The 20,112-nt window shown below is 43.6% G+C and overlaps 1 protein-coding gene across 5 annotated transcripts in view; it reads right to left on the minus strand.

Annotated features, from left to right (window-relative positions):
• LOC115087300 (two pore calcium channel protein 1-like) overlaps positions 1–20,112 on the minus strand; it is a 225,122-nt gene that overhangs the window by 128,872 nt on the left and 76,138 nt on the right. The window lies entirely within an intron of this gene.

A 20,112-nucleotide genomic window follows, 5' to 3' on the forward strand; every position in this document is an offset into this window, starting at 1 on the left:
TCTATATATATATATATATATATATATCTATATATATATATATATATATATGGTTTACATACATTGCAGAGCTTCTTATTCAGTGTATGTTGGAGGGATATGAGTGCCAACAAAATACTCTGAAATCTCACAATAGGTGTCCAAATCTAACTTTACTGCTAACTCCCTTTTATCTCTGCAAGTGACCCTCAGTAGATGGGCCAGGAAAATAAAAACTCACCCTCCAAGGCAATGAAAAATAAGCATTAGCAGAAATACAGAAGTATCATAGTGATGGGCAGAAATCCCATTCTAAATACTGCAGATCAAAGAGGATATCAAACACTGCACAGCTCTCAAATGTACTGCTTCTCCCCAGGGTGGAAACTCCAGGTGGGGGTCTTCCAATGAATCAAAAGACCTTACTCACAGTGCTCTCTCTCAAAATGACAAATGGAATCTTTCCAATTAAAGTTCCAGGTAGCAAGGAACAATTAGCTTTTTAAATTTTTCCCACTATAGGGCAGGAAAGGTGACAGTAAAACTGTTCCTCCCAGTTCCACAAATTAGAATTCTCTTGTAACTTGTTACCATTGGCTGCCAAACACAGCTTGCGAGCTAAAGCGGGAAATGTCTATCCTACCCCAGGAAAAGGGCTTCTCCATCATCCCTTGTCAGGCCAAGAACCAGGGATTCTCACAAGAAACTCTAAAACCTCAACAAAAATCTCAGGAATACAAACTGAAGAGCAACCCACCCAGACAGGCTGTGCACTAGAAAAGTCCAAGCCTCCCATCTCTTCTGGAGTATAGATTGGTGGGTCTGGTCTTTGAATCAGGCTAAACTACAAACAATAAAAAGCTCCTTCTACCTCTATACTCCACAACAGGACAGAAAACATAGGTTAGTGTTCATAAACTACAAGAGATCACAGAAAGAGGGATACAGGCAACAATATCTGGAAAAGCTAAGAGAAGCTGGGAAAATAGTCAGGAATGCAAAGATTCAAATGGAAAAAACTGGCAAATACTGTAAAACAGGTGGGGGGCACAACGTTTTTTTTTATATCAGACACACACTAATGATAGGAGGCAGTGCAAAAGTGGCATTTTGAGATTCAGAGGTGAAGGGGAGGAAAATATGGAGGCAGATGCAAAAAAAGTGAAATTACTTAACAGATATTAATAGTTTAAAGTTTATGTGTACACCTAAGGACAAAGTTCAATTACTCACCTTGAAAAGATGTTTAGATTAGAGCGATTGAATTGAGTAGGTGCCAACACTTGTTAAATAGAAAGAATAGCAGTGAGTCACTAAGGCCAACTAACTGAAATATAAATCAGCAAAGTGACTGTGTAGAACTAACTTGCCTTTAAAGCACAAGATTTATTGCAGGGAAAGAGCTCAGTAACCCTCAATCCAGTGGGTGCTTTGAGAGGAGAAGATCATCTTGCTGGTTGCTGAAGAGGATCAGTAAGTATTGCTTCAGGAAATTTTAGGACTTAAAAATATTAGGGAAGAAATGAAAGAGTGGAGTATATTCTTTAGTGTGTGTCTGATATAAAAAGCAAGCAAGGGTAGATAAATCTAGTATCTGTCATAAGAACATAAGAAGCTGCCATATTGGGTCAGACAGATTCCATCATACCTAGGATCCTATTTCCAACAGTGGTCAATCCCTCCCTCCCATCCCTAGCTCATCCTTTTATTTATAGGCAAGAGACACTTCCACATTGAAAATCAATCAGGTTTTTATTTAAATCACAGGATTGCCCCGACCCTTATCAAGAGTTTGATTAACCCCTTGCAAGATACTACCAGATTAATAGTGAATACACCATAAATTTAAAGGACTCTAATTTACGCATTTCTACTCCCTTAGCAACCTAATCTAAACTAAGAACTCAACAAAATTAAGATGAAAGCAGCACTCCAGCAGCAAGAAAGTGTGTGTGTGTGGGGGGGGGGGGGGTGTCTTCCAGTCTTTTGCATAGAGTGTCACATGTATGATTTCTTTTTATCCACCTGTGAGAAGTTGTATGCGTGCATCTGGTGCAAAGAGCTCCTGGCTCTCAAAGAAAGAGTCTGATCTCTGGAGGCTAGAGTAGCAGACCTGGAGGAGTAGAGGCAGAGAGCTATATAGGGGAGACCTTCAGGGATATAGTAGCCAAGTCCCAACTCCAGTCTGGCAGCCCTAGTGCTGCCTTGGAGGGAGGTGGTCTCCTAATCAGGGAGCATCATCATAGTATAGCAAGAAGTGGTCTATTTAGCTAGGGGACCTGCTCTCCAGGTGATGCATTGTCATCACACAGAGGATGAGTCTCCCAGGTCTACTAACTAGAAGAGAAGGGTTAGGTCAGCCATCACAGTTGGTGATTAAATGATCAATTTTCTCAGGGGAAAAAGGGTAAACAGTGGAGTGCGCCTCAGGGATCTGTACTTGGACCAGTGCTTTGCAATATATTTTTTAAATGATCTGGAAAGGAATACAATGAGTGAGGTTATCAGATTTGCAGATGATATAAAATTATTCAGAGAAGTTAAATCACAAGAGGACTGTGATAAATTGCAGGAAAACCTTGCGAAATTGGAAAATTGAGCATCCAAATGGCAGATGAAATTTAATGTGTACAAGTGCAAGGTGTTGCAAATAGGGAAAAATAACCCATGTAGAAGTTACACAATGGGGCTGATGCAATATGGTGCTCTGAGCCGAGCGCACTCTTAACGTGCAGTTGGAGGCAGGTAGAATAGGCGCTAATCCCCTAATGCAATAAGGGGATTAGCGCCTATTCAACGTGCGTCTAACGTGGAGTAAATGTAATAGCGCTCTTTACATGCAAATGCACGTGAATGAGGCTATTAGGCATTCACTCTCAATGCAAAAAGAAACATGTGCGTCTCTGATGCACATTTAACTGTCATCTATTAACACCTGCCAGGAGCAGGCGCTAATAGATGTGCGCATCGAAAATAGAAGAAAAAGAAAACATTTTTTGTTACCAGAGGACAGCCACGAAAACAGAGGCCGATAAACCCAACGTCGGTTTTCGTGACCACCATACGGTCACCCGTCTCTGCTTCCGCCCCCGCCTTTCTTTTTCTCTCTCTGTCACTTCCTCCTATGCTGCTCCTTCCAGAGCAGCAGCGCCTTCCCTCCCCGTCTTCTCTTGACAGTTTCTGCTTTCAAAATGGCGATTTCCTGCTGTCCGGGGCTTCCTGTTTAAAAGAATGACACAGAAGCAGCAGTGGCTGCCTTGCCCCCCTCTCCCGGGCCCCTGCTAAGGGGGTGTCTCGCCGCCTTTTCTCCAGGGGACCGCCCACCACAGCCCAGGAACTCTACTCCCACCACCGCGGGTCTCCCTGGCACCATCTCTTCCTCCCCCGCCTTTCTTTTACCTCGCTCTCTCTTCCCCGGCCCATTGACAAACTCCAGTGTCACGTGGGACACCATGCAATACGTGGTTTTAAAACCAACATCGGGTTTATCGGCAGTTTCCCTTACTGCCGTACAGTGGTCATGAAAACTGACACTGGGTGTATCGGAATCGGTTTTTTGACTGGCATATGGCAGTCACGAAAACCGTTTGGGTTCGCGTTAGCAAGGATGTGCTAGGGTCACAAGCGACCCTAGTGCACCCTTGCTAACATGACCCCCTAATTTGACTATTGCATGGCACCCCCCTTTGGGGGGCCATATGCTCCTTAAGAGAGCGGGCGCTGACTGTTCAGCACCCGCTTTCTATGCCCCTTTATTGCATTGGCCCCAAATGTTAGGTTCCATATTAGGAGCAACTACCCAGGAAAAAGATCTAGGCATCATATGGGATAATATATTGAAATCGTCAGCTCAGTGTACTGCAGCAGTCAAAAAAGTGAACAGAATGTTAGGAATTACTGGGAAGGGAAAGGTGAATAAAACGGAAAATGTCATAATGCCTCTGTATCACTCCATGGTGAGACCGCACCTTGAGTACTGTGTACAGTTATGGTCACCACATCTCAAAAAAGATAGTTGAAATAGAGAAGGGTGACCAAAATAATAAAGGGGATGGAACAATTCCCCTTTGAGGAAAGGCTAAAGATGTTAGGGCTGTTCAGCTTGGAGAAGAGACGGCTGAGGGGGAATATGATAGAGGTCTTTAAAATCATGAGGGTCTAGAACGGGTAGATGTAAATCGGTTATTTACACTTTCAGATAATAGAAGGACTAGGGGGCACTCTATGAAGTTAGCAAATAGCACATTTAAAACTAATCAGAGAAAATTCTTTCACTCAACGCACAATTAAGCTTTGGAATTTGTTGCCAGAGGATGTGGTTAGTGCAGTTAGTGTAGCTGGGTTTAAAAAAAAAAGTTTGGATAAGTATTTGTAGGAGAAGTCTATTAACTGCTATTAATCAAGTTGACATAGGGAATGGCCTCTGCTACTATTGGCATCAGTAGCATGGGATCTTCTTAGAGTTTGGGTACTTGCCAGGTTCTTGTACCTTGATTTTGTCCACTGTTGGAAACAGGATACTGGGCTTGATGGACACTTGGTCTGACCCAATACGGCAATTTCTTATGAGATTCATTATTAGTAATGTAGATAGCTGGGTGGTTGGTGGACATAACTGGTAACTTGCCTGCCTGGTGCGAAAGTGGAGGATCTCACGCGTGATCTAGATAGGATTTTAGAGCGTGCTGGGGAGGAGTTGGCTGTTATAGTACATGTTGGCACCAATGACATAGGAAAATGAGGGAGGGAGGTTCTGGAAGTCAAATTTAGGCTTTTAGGTAGTAAGCCAAAATCCAGAACCTTCAAGGTAGCATTCTCTGAAATGCTTCCTGTTCTACATGCAGGTCCCCAGAGGCAGGCAGAGCTCCAGAGACTGAATTCATGGATGAGACAATGGTGCAGGGAAGAGGGATTCAGTTTTGTAAGGAACTGGGTAACCTTTTGGGGAAGGGGGGGGAAGGGGGGGGAGTCTTTTCTGAAAGGACAGACTCCACCTTATCCAGGGTAGAATGAGGCTGCTGGCGCTAATCTTTAAAAGGAGATAGAGCAGCTGTTAAACTAGAACAAGGTGGAAAGCTGACCGTCATTCAGCAGTGCATGGTTCAATGGGAGGTATCTTTGAAGAATATTAATACAACAGGAGAGGTACGGCATCCCAACACAGAGATTCCAATAAAAGCAAAAGTAGTCCATGTGCCTATAAGATTCCAAATTATCCATGTCAACTGAAAAGAAAGTTGTTTATACAAACAATGTATGCCAATATTAGAAGTCTAAGTAAGATGGGAAAATTAGAGTGCATAGTAGTGAATGAAGAGATAGACAAAATTGGCATTTCAGAGACCTGGTAGAAGAATATTCAATGGGACAGTTACCAGGGAACAATTGGTGGTAGGGAGGGTGGCGCTTCAGAGACCTGGTAGAAGAATATTCAATGGGACAGTTACCAGGGAACAATTGGTGGTAGGGAGGGTGGCGCTTTCTGTCCAGGGTGGCATAGAGTCCAACAGGATAAAGTTCCTAAAAGGGACTAAATGCACAGAGGAATCTTTATGAGTAGGAATCCCATATGTGTTGGTAAAGATTATAGAGACAGGAGTATACTACTGTCCACCTGGTCAAAATAAGATGGATAATGAAATGCTAAGAGAATTTAGGGAAGCAAACCAATTTGGCAGTGCAGTAATAATGGGAGATTTCAATTACCCCAAAATTGATCAGGACAGGCTAGAAAGATAAAATTCCTAGATGGAATAAATGACTGCTTCATGGAGCAATTCTTTCAGAAACCAATGAGCATGGAATGCAGAATTTGGTGAGAGAGGTAACAATGGTGGGGCCAATTGGCAATACTGATCATAACATGATGAAATTTGAATTAATGACTGGAAGGGGGCAATAAGTAAATCTACAGCACTAGAACTAAACTTTCAAAAGGGAAATGATAAAATGAAATATTTAGAAAAAACTGAAAGGTACAACTACAAAGGTTAAGAGTGTACAACAGGCAAAGATCCATTTGAAGAAAATAGGAAATCATAAGCACTGGCAAGTTAAATGTAAAACACTGAAAAGACAGTATAAGAGAGAATTGGAAAAGAAGTTGGCTGTAGAGGCAAAATAATAAAAATATTTTAAAATATATCCGAATAAGAATGTCTGTGAGGGAATCAGTTGGAGCGTTAGATGACTGAAGGGTTAAAGGTGCCCTTAGGAAACTTAAGACTGTTTGTTGTGGAAAGACTAAATTAATTCTTTGCTTCAGTATTTTCTAATGAGAATTTTGGGGAGATACCTGTTCCAGAGACTGTTTTCAAGGGTGATGATTTGGATGAAATTAACCAAATCACGGTGACTGGAAAATGTAGTAGGCCAAATTGACAAACTGAAGAGTAGTAAATCGCCTGGACTGGATGGTATATACCCAGGATTCTGATAGAACTGAAAAATGAAATTTCAGACCTATTACTAGTAATTTGTAACTATCATTAAAATTGTCCATTGTACCTGAAGACTGGAGGGTGGCCAATGTAACACACACACTCCCCGCCCCCCCCCCCCCCCTGATATTTAAAAAGAGCTCCAGGGGTGATCCAGGAAACTATAGACCAGTGAGTCTGACTGCAGTACCTGGAAAAATTGTGGAAAACATTCTAAAGAACAAAAACACAGAAATAGCTTAATGGGACCAGCCTGTATCGATTTACCTAAGGGACGTCTTGCCCCACAAATCTGCAACTTTTTTGTGACGGGGTTAATAAACATGTGGATAAAAGTGATCTGGTAAATGAAGTGTGTTTGTTAAGGACCTTCAGAAAATCCAAAGTCCCTCATAAGAGGTTTCTAAGAAAACTAAAAAGTCATGGGATAGGAGGCGATGTCCTTTTGTGCATTGCAAACTGGTTAAAAGACAGGAAACAGAGTAGGAATCAGTTTTCTCAGTGGAAAAAGGTAAACAGTGGAGTGCCTCAGGGATCTGTACTTGAGCTGGTGCTTTTTAATATATTTATAAATGATCTGGAAAGGGGTACAATGAGTGAGGTAATCAGATTTGCAGATAAAATTATTCAGAGTAGTTAAATCACAAGCTGATTGTGATAAATTGCAGGAGGATCTTGAGAGACTGGAAGATTGGGCATCCAAATGGCAGATAAAATGTAATGCAGACAAGTCCAAGATGATGCATATAGGGAAAAATAACCCATACTGTAGTTAACACGATGTTAAGTTCTAAATTAGGAGTTACCACCCAGGAAAAAGATCTGGGCGGTCAAAAAAGCAAATAGAATGTTAGGAATTATTAGGAAGGGAATGGTGAATAAAACGGAAAATGTCATAATAAAGCCACTCTATCACTCCATTAGGCTACAACTTGAATACTAGGCGCAATTCTGGTCACCGCACTTAAAAAAGGATCACTGGATGTGGTACAGAGAAGACCAAAATGATAAACGGCATAGAACGGCTCCCCTATGAGGGCAAGCTACAGAGGTTGGGGCAGCTCAGCTTGGAGATGAGACGGCTGAGGGGGATAGGATAGAGGTCTATAAAATCATGAAAGGATTTGAATGGCTATATGGTAATCAATTATTTACTCTTTCAGATAATAAAAAAAAGACTAGGGGGAACTCCATGAAGTTAGCAGGTAGCACATTTTAAAAAAAATCAGAGAAAATTATTTTTCACTCAATGCACAATTAAGCTCTGGAATTCATTGTCAGATGTTCTGGTTAAGGCAGTTTACGTAGCTAGGTTTTAAAAAGGTTTGGATAAGGTCTTGAAGAAGTCCATAAACTGCTGTGGCCCTTGTATGCCACAGAAACAATTGCAGAGTGTAATGTGCAGAGTGTATTGCAGTTAATGTGATTTCCCTTATGGGAAGTCCTAGAGCAGTGGTTCTCAACCAGTGTGTCGCGGCTCCCGGTGCCCCACTGCCCCGCTTGTGCTTCCCTTCTCCCCAGGGGCAGGACTGAAGAGTGGAAAGATGCTGCGCACTACCGCCGGCTGAAGACTGAAGAGACCTGCGCACCGCCGGCGGGGCCAAAGAAGGAAGCGATGCTGCGCGCCGCCGGCGGGGCCGAAGGAAGCAATGCTGCGCGCCGCCAGCGGGGCCGAAGAAGGAAGCGATGCTGCGCGCCGCCGGCGGGGCCGAAGAAGGAAGCGATGCTGCGCGCCGCCGGCGGGGCCGAAGAAGGAAGCGATGCTGCGCGCCGCCAGCGGGGCCGAAGAAGGAAGCGATGCTGCGCGCCGCCAGCGGGGCCGAAGAAAGGAGCGATGCTGCGTGCCACCGCCGACTGAAGACTGGCGAGATCTGTGCACCGCCGGCAGGGCCGAAGAATGGAGACGCTGCGCGCCGCCACCAGCAGCTGAAGAGTGATCTGTGCGCCACCGCCAGAGGCCAGGCCGGCGGGACGAAGAGCAGAGAGACCCTGCACACCGCCGGAGGCGGTTGGAGAGACGTTGCACGCCGCTGGAGGTCAGGCCAGCAGCGACTGATAAGCGGAGGCCAGGCATATTGGGCCAAACAATGAGAAGAGGCTCCATGTGAGCTTGTGTGTGTGTGTGTGTGGTAGATTGGGTGCATGAGTGGCAGCTTTGTGTGTGTGAGTGTGTGTGGTAGAATGGGTGCAGGACTGGCAGCTTTGTGTGTGTGTGTGTGGTAGAATGGGTGCAGGAGTGGCAGCTTTGTGTGTGTGTGTGTGGTAGAATGGGTGCAGGAGTGGCAGCTTTGTGTGTGTGGTAGAATGGGTGCATGAGTGTGTGTGTGGTAGAATGGGTGCCTGGGTGCATGAATGGCAGCTGTGTGTGTGTGGTAGAATGGTACCTGGGTGCATGAATGAGAGCTTGTGTGTGTGCGTGGTACAATCGGTGCATGAGTGGCAGCTTTGTGTGTATATGTGGTAAAATGGTACCTGGGTGCATGAGTGAGAGCTTGTGTGTGTGGTACAATGGGTGCATGAGTGGCAGCTTTGTGTGTGTTTGGTACAATGGGTGCATGAGTGGCAGCTTTGTGTGTGTGTGTGGTACAATGGGTGCATGAGTGGCAGCTTTGTGTGTGTGTGTGATAGAATGGGTGCCTGAGTGCGTGAGTGGCAGTTTTGTGTGAGTGTGGTAGAATGGGTGCCTGGGTGTGTGAGTGGCAGCTTTGTGTGTGTGTGGTGGAATGGGAGCAAGAGCATTTGTGTGTGATTGAGAGAGAGACTGTCAGAGGTGATGTGTTTCTGTGAGAGCGAGACAGAGATTGGTCAGCGAAGTGATTGGTGTGTGTGAAAGAGAGACAGCGACTGGTCAGGGAGGTGACTGGTGTCTGTGTGAGGAAGAGATACTAGTTAGCGAGGTGACTGGTCTGTGAGAGAGGTTGTGACTGGTTGTGGGCCCTAAGGAAGAGGACTGTGAGGTCAGAGCTTCAGCAGCCACTGCTGCTTCTGGTGAGTGCCTTTGGCCTTGGCCTGCAAGGAAAAGGAGAGGAGAGTTGCTGGAGAGGGTAAGTAAAAGTGGCTTTTTAAGCTTATCTTTCTTGATTGACTGCCATTTTAATTATTGGGTATTATGGGATGTGTCTGCTGTTTTGAAATATTTTATTGATATTTGGACAATGTGTAATCATTTTTATGAGTTTTTAATTGTTGGATGTTATTTTGTTCATCAGCTATTTTATAACATTTATTAGTATAGTTTTACAATTGTTTCTAAGTGGGTTTCTATCTATAGCAGCTTGGCTTGCTCCGTTTTCCTAATAGTAGGTGTGTCAGTGTTTAAGGCCTGGTTAAATATTTGTAGTAGTAAATTATTGTCTTTTCATAAGGTCGGGGTATTGTGCCTGCCAGTAAAGAGAGTTTGTTTTGCTTTTACTGAGATGTCATCAGAACCAGAATATCTTTTTTGTATGGTGAGTTGTATGGGTAATGCCCTAGTTCTGCTTTGCACCCATTTTTGGGGGTCGAGGGGGTTCCTGAGGATGCAGAATGTATATTTACATTTTGCCCCGTGACGGTCACATGTTCAGTGTGTCACACATGTGAGAACCATCTGTCAGGTGTGTCCCGGCCGAAAAAAGGTTGAGAACCACTGTCCTAGAGAATACAAAAGAGAAGGGAAAGTTCCAGCTAGTTAAAGGTTATCTGTTGGTCAAAAGGTGGTTCTGAATCTCTTGACAAACAGACTAGTTCAGCCCCTAGGGGCTAGGTTTTGATAAGGAAAATTAACCCTGCTCAAAGCAAGGGCGAGACTTAGGGTTGCCAACTTTTAACTGTCAAATTTCCGAACATTTGGAGATGCTGTTTCATATCTTAACTGGGATCGTTTTTTGGGGTGAGTGAGCCCGGGGTGCCATCAGCTAAGGGCCACCTCGAGTGCTTTGGGATCAGAGGAGGAGAGGCCCAGCATGGTCACAGTGGATCCCATCCTGCTGCAGTCAAAGAGAGGAATTGCATGGCCATTGTGGATCCCATCCCGCTGTGGCCGAAAATACACCTAGCCTGGCTGTATTCCACACCGCCACAGCTGAAGACAGGCCCAGCATGGCCAAGACCAAAGACTGTAAACCTGTAGCTGCGGAAGATCCCATTCCCCTGCGACTGAAGAGAGGAAACGGGCTGCCATCAGTTGGGTGGGGGGGCACTTTTTACCCAGGAGCCTTTCGCACTAAATCTGACTTTGTTCTTCACTGATTGGGTTTACGCATATACGACTTATTGCCACTCTTTACCATTACAAACACACAGAAACTTAATTTGATAGCAGATAAGGACCAAACTAGTTTGCAGTTACTTCCTGCTACGGTGTCTTAGACCCCTGTTGATCTCTAGCTCTTCCCTCACTTCTTTGCAATTAATGATCTTCTGTACTTGTCCCGTGCTTTCTTTACTTGTTATTGTTTTTGCCTCTATCATCTCCATTGTGAGGTTGTTCCATGCATCCACCATCCTTTCTGTGAAAATATATTTTCCTATGTTATTCCTGAATCTACCCCTTCAGAGCCTCTTATCGTGAACTTCTTTTTTCTGAAAAAAACTTGCTTTTACCAGTCCAGAGGCCAAATTACTGTTTTGTAACATTCTTTAGGCCTCTGATTATATCATGGACTGAAGTCTATGTAAGTAACACCAAATAAATATATCTAACACATTGAGTATACAGTAGCTACTAAAGCACATACTGTATTTATTGATCTTCATTTTCAGTTTTTATTGCATTTTTCATGGGAATTTATCAGTTTATTACAAGAAAGAAAAAAAAATCAGTGGAAACATAATTAATCTGTTTTTTTACACCGATTTTCTCAATGTTTCTTTGTTAAAATAAAACAAATAAATTCCCTGGAAAAATAAAACAAAAACTGAAAATGAAGGTCCCTGACTATATTGTACAACTGAAGGGGAGGATCAGATGCTAACCTGCAGCATGAAGATTAAAAATCAGGATATTTCAGTCCCCCTCCATTTTTCAGGACAGTAGCCCCAAAATCTGTTCAATTCAGAAAAACTCAGGACAGTTGGCAACCCTAGTGAGGCTCCCCCAGAGTCACCATGTGAAAAGAAAGAAGCAGCTGGAACCCTCTTCAGGGGTTTCAAGGGGAAAAGAGGAGAGAGTTTTGCAGAGATACTCCATCAGTGTTTCAGGGAGTCTGTGTGAAGCATCTAGAAATTGGATTTAAGAGTTAAAAGTACTGGAAAGGGACCAGAAAAGAAAACCTGGTGCCCGATTGATTCCTGGAAACAGGGTTGAGAGTCTCCCGTTTCCTCCTGCAACAAGGGGAAGTGAGTAGCTTGCAGCAGCCATCTGAGATCCAAAGTGACTACATTGTGATTTGCAGGGTTTGAGAAGAGAATTTAAACAGTGTGGCCTAGTGCAGGCTGAAGAGTGGTGTGTGTGTATATATATATATATATATACTGTAATGTAAGTTGTTTGAGGCTCTCTGGGAGGCTGAGAGAAGAGGCTTACTGGATTTGCTGTGAAGCTGAAAGCTGTAATCTTTTCTACAGTAACTGAAAATACTTTAATAAACTATCCTTTGTTCTTGGAGCACAATTTGGATGTGGACAGTGGGTTTTTTTTAAAGTGCTTGTGTGTGTGTTATGTGCCCAGTATGGCCTTGAAGTTCAGCTGACCTCAGCCCATGACCCACCTGAGATTCATTTCCTCACTTTTGGAGAATTACCCCAGGCTCCCTGAAGCTGAGAAAGTATTCATTAGATATATCCTGAAAACCTGACTGGCTGGGGGGTGGGGGGGGGTGTAAGACCAGTTTGAGCATCCCTGCCCTAGAGGAAAGATGGGATAGGGGAGATATGATAGAGACATTTAAATATATACAAGTTTTCCATGCACAGGCAGCTTGCCTCTTTCAACAGAGAGAAGGCTGTAAAACGAGGGGTCATGGGATGAAGGTGAAAGGGAATGTAGTCAGGAGTAATTAAGAAAATATTTCTTTATGGAGAGGGTAGTGGATACATGGAACAGCCTCTCTGTGGAGGTAGTGGAGACAAGAACTGTATTTAAATTCAAAAAAGCATGGGATAAACACAGGGGATGTCTGAGGGAGTAGTAGGGATTGTAAAGCTGAATTAATTGGATGGATGGGCAGAATAGATAGGTCTGCCATCAGGTTTCTGTGTTTCCAACAGAATACCGCCACTCCCACACTGATCTTTGATGCAACATGATTTTAAACAAACAGGAGGGCTGATGGCTCCAGCAGCCTCAGTGGAGGTGCTGTTCTGAAAATAGCATGTTCCTCCTCCTACTTCCTAAACCCTGTTTTTGAGTTAAGCATCAGTCTCTGTGGGTTCAAAAATCAACTGTGGTCAAGCAGATAGTGCAGTGGACCAAGCTGAAAGGCAGGCCCATTGCTGGACAGAGAATAAATTCCATAAATATATCCCTTTCTGTGTCCCCCTTTGCTGCACCCCATATTTTTTCACCATGTACATTACAGATGCCTCCCTTGAATCCACACTCTAAAATTAAAAAATCTCTTGCCAAGAAAATCTCTACATACTAAGACAACTTTTATTATAAATTCTGGGAGGTTTTGCAGCAGTTGGTTCTTACACAGAAAATCTTAAAAAGGCACAGATTAAATTGAGGTTCACAAGTTTTCATAGCAAGGCTGTCGTACCCTCAATCACATCAACAACCATCACAAGAAAACAACCACCACCGCAATAGTTATAACAATTGTGTTTTTTTCCTCTTTCTCCGCTCACCTTCAATAAGATAACATATCACATTCCTCTTAATATTTTCTCCAAGCTTAATTATCCCATTACTTAACTCGTAGGTGACACATAAATCTTACCATCCTTTAGTATCTTCCCTAGATGTGACAGTATCACTACAAAAGCCATAAGCAAGAGAATCCTTGACCTCCCAAGCTCATATCCAATGAACTCTCTCACCTTCCAAGGACTGTAGATCCAATTCCGGATCCCCTGATTTTCCCCCTTGGGGGAGAAACATTCCTTCAGCCTTGGATCTTCCCTTTCAAGCAAAAAGCCCGTACAAAGTCCCCTGCTTGGGGAGAGACTCTCTGGGTCTGTGGCTACCCCTGGAACTCTTCCCTTTGAACACAGGCTTATATGGTTCTCAGACATGCTCCCTCTAATGGAATATTCTCCCATAGGCACCTAAAGGAGATTCACAATAGAGCTCCCAACAGAAATTCCATTCATAAATCTCCCATTAGTTAACATATACCATGTTCTTCTGTCTTATACTGCCACCTGGTGGCTGTTCATGGTAAATTGCCTGCATCAATCCTTTTCAATAAAGCCAAAAGTTTCTATCATTCTGAAACACTGTCAATCAACTACAAAACCCCCCAAAATAGATCAACTTCTCTACCTTCCACCCCCTGAATTTCTCTAAGGGCCATACTCAAGTGACAAAGGGGCCCATTACAAATGTTATTGTAAATAGCTGCTAACAATTATCATACTATTCTAATAAGTGTATTATACACAAGAGGTACTAGAGTATAATAAGATAGTGGCAGCCAGTATACTGAGAGGAGGCAAGGTTACACCATTAGAGAAATAATAAACAGTGCAAACAAATTTAAAACTTAAAATCCAGGTCAATTTTTACTGTATTTGTTGCAGTTATTCACTTCACTTATTTGATCAAGATGGGGTTTCATTTTAAAACAGTAGCGGTTCTCCCTGGTTGCAGAAATTGAATTAGTGCCATGTAGAAGTCTGAGACTGAAGTGTGGAAGGAGAGAGTAATAGGAGGAATATGAGAGACCAGGCTTCAGTAGATTAGGTTCTCCTACTAGTGCAGCTGCTTCTTTCATTTAGTGGTAGAGTCTTAGGCAGGGCCATTTTTAGACCAGTGCAAATGGCAAGATTGTATCAGGATCTGCACCTGGAGGGGCACTGTGCAGACAACCTTGGCCATGTATCAAGCCTTCCAGATCTTTTGGAAGATTAATTGGCTTTTTGCCATTCCTTCTGGAGCTCCCCGATGGGGTCTCCTAACCTGAGAGGACCTCAGCATGCTCTCCTGGAACAGCCAGCCTGTAACAACAGTAGCAGAAGAAATAGCATAAGAGCTGCATATGCTGACCCATGGCAGCCAAACCTCCCTGCTTTTGAAACCTGTTCCAGGTAAGAGAAGAAGGGGCTGCTGCAGGGGAAGCACATATAGCTCTTTTGCTGCTCCCTGTTCTACTACAATTGCTGCCATCACTGTCTGCAGGGCAGAAATAGAGGTTGGTCCTATCTGCCTCACATCTCAAAGCAGCAGTTATTATGTATATTAACTTATAGGCTAATGCAGCGCTTCTCAACTGGTGTGTCGACACACCAGTGTGTCACATCTCCCGGTGTCTCACTGCCCCGTTGTACTTTCCTTCTCCCTTTTTCCAGCCCCTGCGGGCCAATTGGAAGCTTCCTTTCTTCCTACCCCCACTGCCCAATAGGAAGCCTCCTTCATTCTGCCTGCCCCCGCGCAGGCCAATCGGAAGCCTCCTCCCTTCTACCTGCCAGTGGGAGTAGGAAGAAGGGAGGAAGCCTTTGATTGGCCGGTGAGGCAGGCATCACATAGCCCAGGGGTGGAGTGAGAGGAATGGCAGTGTCAAACCCCGACGAAGCAAGGCCACCACGGGAGCCCATCCCAGTGGCGGTGAAGAGGAAACCCGACCCTGACCAAGCAAGGCTGCTACGGGAGCCCATCCCTGTGGCAGCGAAAAAAGAAGGCCTGACGGAGTAAAGCCATGGCGGAACTGGAGCCTATCCCTGCAGTGAAGGAAGAAGAAGTTTTTGGTGAGAGCTTGTGAGTCTGTGGGTGTGAATGGGTGCCTGAGTGAGAGCTTGTGAGTGTGAATGGGTGAGAGCTTGTGTGTGTGTGGGTGTGTGTGTGTGTGGGTGTGGGTGTGAATGGGTGCTTGGGTGACAGCTTGTGTGCGTGTGAGTGGGTGCTTGGGTGAGAGCTTGTGGGTGTGGGTGTGAATGGAAGCTTGAGTGAGAGCTTGTGGATGTGAATCGGTGCCTGGGTGAGAGCTGGTGTGAATGGGTGCGAGAGCGTGTGTGTGTGATTGAGAGAGAGACTAGTCAGGAAGATGACTGGTGTGAGAGAGACTGATACTGGTCGTTTGTCTGTGTCTGGTTGGTTGTGGGCGCTAAGGAAGAGGACTGTGAGGACAGAGCTTCAGCAGCCTTGCTGCTTCTGGTGAGTGCTATTGGCCTGGAAGGGAAAGGAGTAGGAGAGTTGCTGGAGAGGGTACGTAAAGGTGGCTTTTTAAATTTATTTTTCTTGATTGACTGCCATTTTAATTATTGGGTATTATGCGATGTCTGCTGTTTTGAAATGTTTTATTGTAATCTGGACATGTTTTAATAATTTTGATGAGCTTTTAATTGTTGTATATTATTCTTTTCAGCAGCTGTTTTGTAACATTTTTAGTATAGCTTTACAATTATTTCTGTGTGGGGCTCTATAGCAGCATGGCTTATTCTGTTTTCCCAATAGGAAATGTTTTAGTGTTTAGGGCCTGGTTTAATAGTTGTATTTCTTAGATAGGGTTGTTACTGTTTGAGTATTCCATAATACAGGTGTAACTTTGTGTGGGTTAGTTTATAGGCATTATTGTAAATCTTGAGAGTCTGTTAGGTGCTATATTTCTCTTTCCATTTCTCCAGGTTCGCCCTGCATGCAGAGTGGCTTCTTTGGTTTTCCATTCAAGTTTCTGTCTCCATATTTATAATCTGTGGTTTTTCTGTACTTGGTGAAGGTCAGTTCTGGGTGTATGACCGAGGTGAGGTATTTTACTAGCATGTAGGCATTTGTATCAATCTCAATAGGATATGCATTAGTGGTAAATTACTGTCTTTTCATAAGAAAGGCTATTGTGCCTGGTAGTAAAGGCAGTTTGTTTTGCTTTTACTGAGATGTTATCAGAACCAGAATATCTTTTTTGTATGGCGAGTTGTACAAGGTAATGCCCTAGATCTTCTCTGCACTCATTGCTGGGGGTTGAGGGGATTCCTGTGGATGCAGAGTGCATGTTTACATTTATCCCCATGATGGTCACATGTTCAGCATGTTACGCATGTGAGAACCATCTGTCAGGTGTGTCCCAGACAAAAAAAGTTTGAGAACCACTACTCTAGATGTTCTTTAATCCTCTTCATACCAAAAGTTGTAGAACTTTCAGGAGGAAGGTCTTTCTCTGGAAACAGTACTCAAGGCTTCTAGCTTTGGGGAAAGAAGGGAGCAGAAAAAAAATACTTCCTTCCCACTGATAGAAAACTACAAAAAACTGGAAAAACACACAACTCTCAATCTTCACTTGCTGGACTCTGCAACCTCATCTTGATGGGGCAAAGGGGTGTACAGATTCCTCCTGCACCTCTGGAGAGGGGATTCTTGCCTCTCAAATGGCACAGGTGTCAGAATACCAAAAATTCTCCAAAATGTAGCAACAAGGGCAACAAAAATCTCTATATACCTTTCTTCTTTCCAGTCTATAACCAAGACCTCGCAGGGCAGTGTCTCTCCCTTCCTTATCCAGGCTGGGGAGAGCACACTGTAGGGAGATATTCCATGTTTAACCACTGAAAGCACCCAATATGAATCATAATAGCCAAAGAGGGATGCAGACAAGTATACTGACAGGCCAAAACACTGTCACAGCTAAAGAAAAGAAACTTTGTCCAGATGAGAACTTTAAACCAGAATTGAAAGATACTTATCAAGATCTGCCTATTTGTAAGCTCCTGCATAAATAAAACCAAGGCAGAAGGCCAATGAAGGGAGAGCATTCTGAAATGGAGAAAATGCTAACACTGGCATACAGCTTGGCATACAGCCTTGGTCCAGACATGGCGGGACACCCTCCCCTGAAGAAAAGGGGAGAGGGAATAAAGACCTGCAATGCAGCAAAGACCCTCCACCTACTACATGATTATGCATGAGCTTATACATATCAGCTGGAAAGTTTAAAATGGTGGGGGGGGGGGGGGGGGGGGGAATAAGAAGAAAGGGAGTGGTCCTAAAGCAGGCCCAGCAACTCCTGCTATCAAGGAGGAAGAAGACTAGGTGTGGCTAGGAGACCAGAGAGAGGAGATGCCCTGCCTAGAGTTGGACGGTGATGCGCCGAAAGCAGCCTGGCAGCTCTGCCAGTACTAAACCCAGAAGCAAAGCCCCAAACAGCCCGGCAGCTCTGCCAGTACTAGACCCAGAAGCAAGCCTCCTTCCCAGACTGTTCTTCAGACTTCCAGCCAGAGCCTGCTTCAGAGGTAAACAGAAGGAAATCGCCTGAAGTTGGGACCGGGGTAAGTAAGCTAGCCATAAGATTTAATATATTAGGCAGGCTAAGATTTATGATATGTTTGAAAGCACCCATGGTACAAAACTTTGTTTAGGTTAAACTAGTGCTTAGTGGCCAGGATGTTAGAGGCAGTAATTATCTTCTAAATGCTAAATCCTGCCAAATCTGATAAATAAAAGTCTAATTCTGAGGAGAACACATTATCTTTTCCTGAACTTAGGATCGTGAAATGAAGTGGGAGGGGAAGTGGAAGTTCCTGTACCCCTAAACTTACTTACAACATTGTAACAGCTCCTCCTCCCTTAAAAACCAAACCCACTCTGCTTCACTCTAACCTAGGCTAGCGCCCCCCCCCCCCCCCCCCCCACACCCTTGTGCCTCAAGGATGCTCCATTCCAGACATCCTCTGGGGGAGGTGCTGTTGTGAATGGTATGTCCTATTGCAGCTGTCTTAACAAGAGAACTGGGAACTAGGGCCATTCTCCATAGTCTCTACATAACTACTGAAATATGTTACACTGTGGAGCTTACTGACTTGCAAATGAGAACCATGGAACAGGACCGGCAGGCTGACAGAGTTAATGTAACAGATAAGCATCAGAAAAGCTTTGATGGCTACTGCAATAAGTAACAGCAGAGTAACACACCTGCAACCAATACTGCAGCATGTAGGTATTGGGGAGCAGTGTTCTTCAGCAAGAGAAACAATGTCCAGCATACAGAAAAACATGTAGGTCATATGATTGAATCATTTTGTGAGCGTATATTTATTGAGTAAGGCGAAACCTAGTGAGTAAGCTGCATAACTTGGAGAAAATATCAGATTTAGATGATTCAGACTTGCTCAGTATGGATGTGTTGCTCTGAATAGAATGCTCAGGTACAATGTGAACAACAGGATGCAAAGAACTTGTGAATCTCAGATTAAATCATACACTACAATTCTGTCAGCTGGACTCTGAGGTGACTTGTATTGTCATATGTCTGAAAGACAATATGAGGTTGGCACCAAGGACACAACTATAACCGAGTGGCACCAAACTGAAGCTATATTCAGGAGAGCTCATGACGTCCTTGGGTCTTTTTCCATACATAGTTCAGCACAGAAACATAGAAACCTGATGGCAGAAAAAGACTGTGTATGGTCCATCTAATCTGCTCATCCATTCAATTAATTTAGCATTACAATTCCCATTACTTCCTTAGAGATCCCCTGTATTTATCCCATGCTTTCTTAAATCAGATACTACTTTTGTCTCCACCGCTTCCACTTAAAGCTATTCCATATCTCCACCATCCTCTCTCTCACCTCTTTCCCCTTGGCCTTGTCTTATCTTTCCTTCTCTCTAAACGTCAAAGTAGTGCTGCATTGTTTGTAAAACTATACATGAACAGAAGAGGATCTCCTTCTGTATGTGCTATTGCAGCACTGCTCATACTGGGGCCGATGTAATAAAATGTTAGTAAAAAACATGCACAAAATTTTAGCATACACTTCTTTGTTCACATGGTAAAAAAAAATAGGTTAATTCCGATGTAGTAAGTTAATATCAGAAGAACAAATAGAGAGGTAGGTAAACCACACAAATAAATATGAAAACAATAAGAGTGGTACACAAAAAGATAGATGATAAAATAATTCATATTTAAAAATGTGTGATAAAATATTACAAATACAATATCAATAAAAGCATATTTACAATAAAATCAAACAAAATTAGCACAATGATGGATCCAATATACCCAACATGGCCATGTTTTGACAAGATGCCTACTTCAGGGCTGAATATATATTTGATTGTCCTTATTCCCTCCTAGCTAAGAGGAGAAGAGGCTGACCACTGGACCATAAACGAGCTGAAAAAATCACAACCTAAAAACAGCTGTAAAAATTCCAAGGCACCCTAAGAGGCTCCAGAAATGGTAAATTGAATATTCTCTCTTACTTATTTGCAAATATAAATCACAGCTCACAGTGGACAGTCTGCAGCACGGCACCATAGACTGAACCAGTGGTCAGCCTCTTCTCCTCTTAGCTAGGACAAAATAAGGATGATCAAATATATAATCACTGCTGAAGCAGATATCTTGTTGAAACATAGCCATGTTGAGTGTATTGTATCCATCACTGTGCTAATTTTAAAGTTTGATTTTATTGTACATATGCTTTTGATGTAGCGGACTCCATGATCCTGCTACCAGTAAGTTCTGGGTGTTAAGTGTCAGCCAGTTAGTATAGGATGGTTCATGGGGGAGATTCCTTTCCATTTTAGATCCCCCCTCCTTCTGTGGGATCTGGAATGGCCATCCCCCCAGTGATGCTCTGTAGCATCCCTCTTGCTACAGCTTGAGAGGCA

Source organism: Rhinatrema bivittatum, chromosome 3, assembly GCF_901001135.1.
Source record: "Rhinatrema bivittatum chromosome 3, aRhiBiv1.1, whole genome shotgun sequence".
NCBI classification, from domain to species: Eukaryota; Metazoa; Chordata; class Amphibia; order Gymnophiona; family Rhinatrematidae; genus Rhinatrema; species Rhinatrema bivittatum.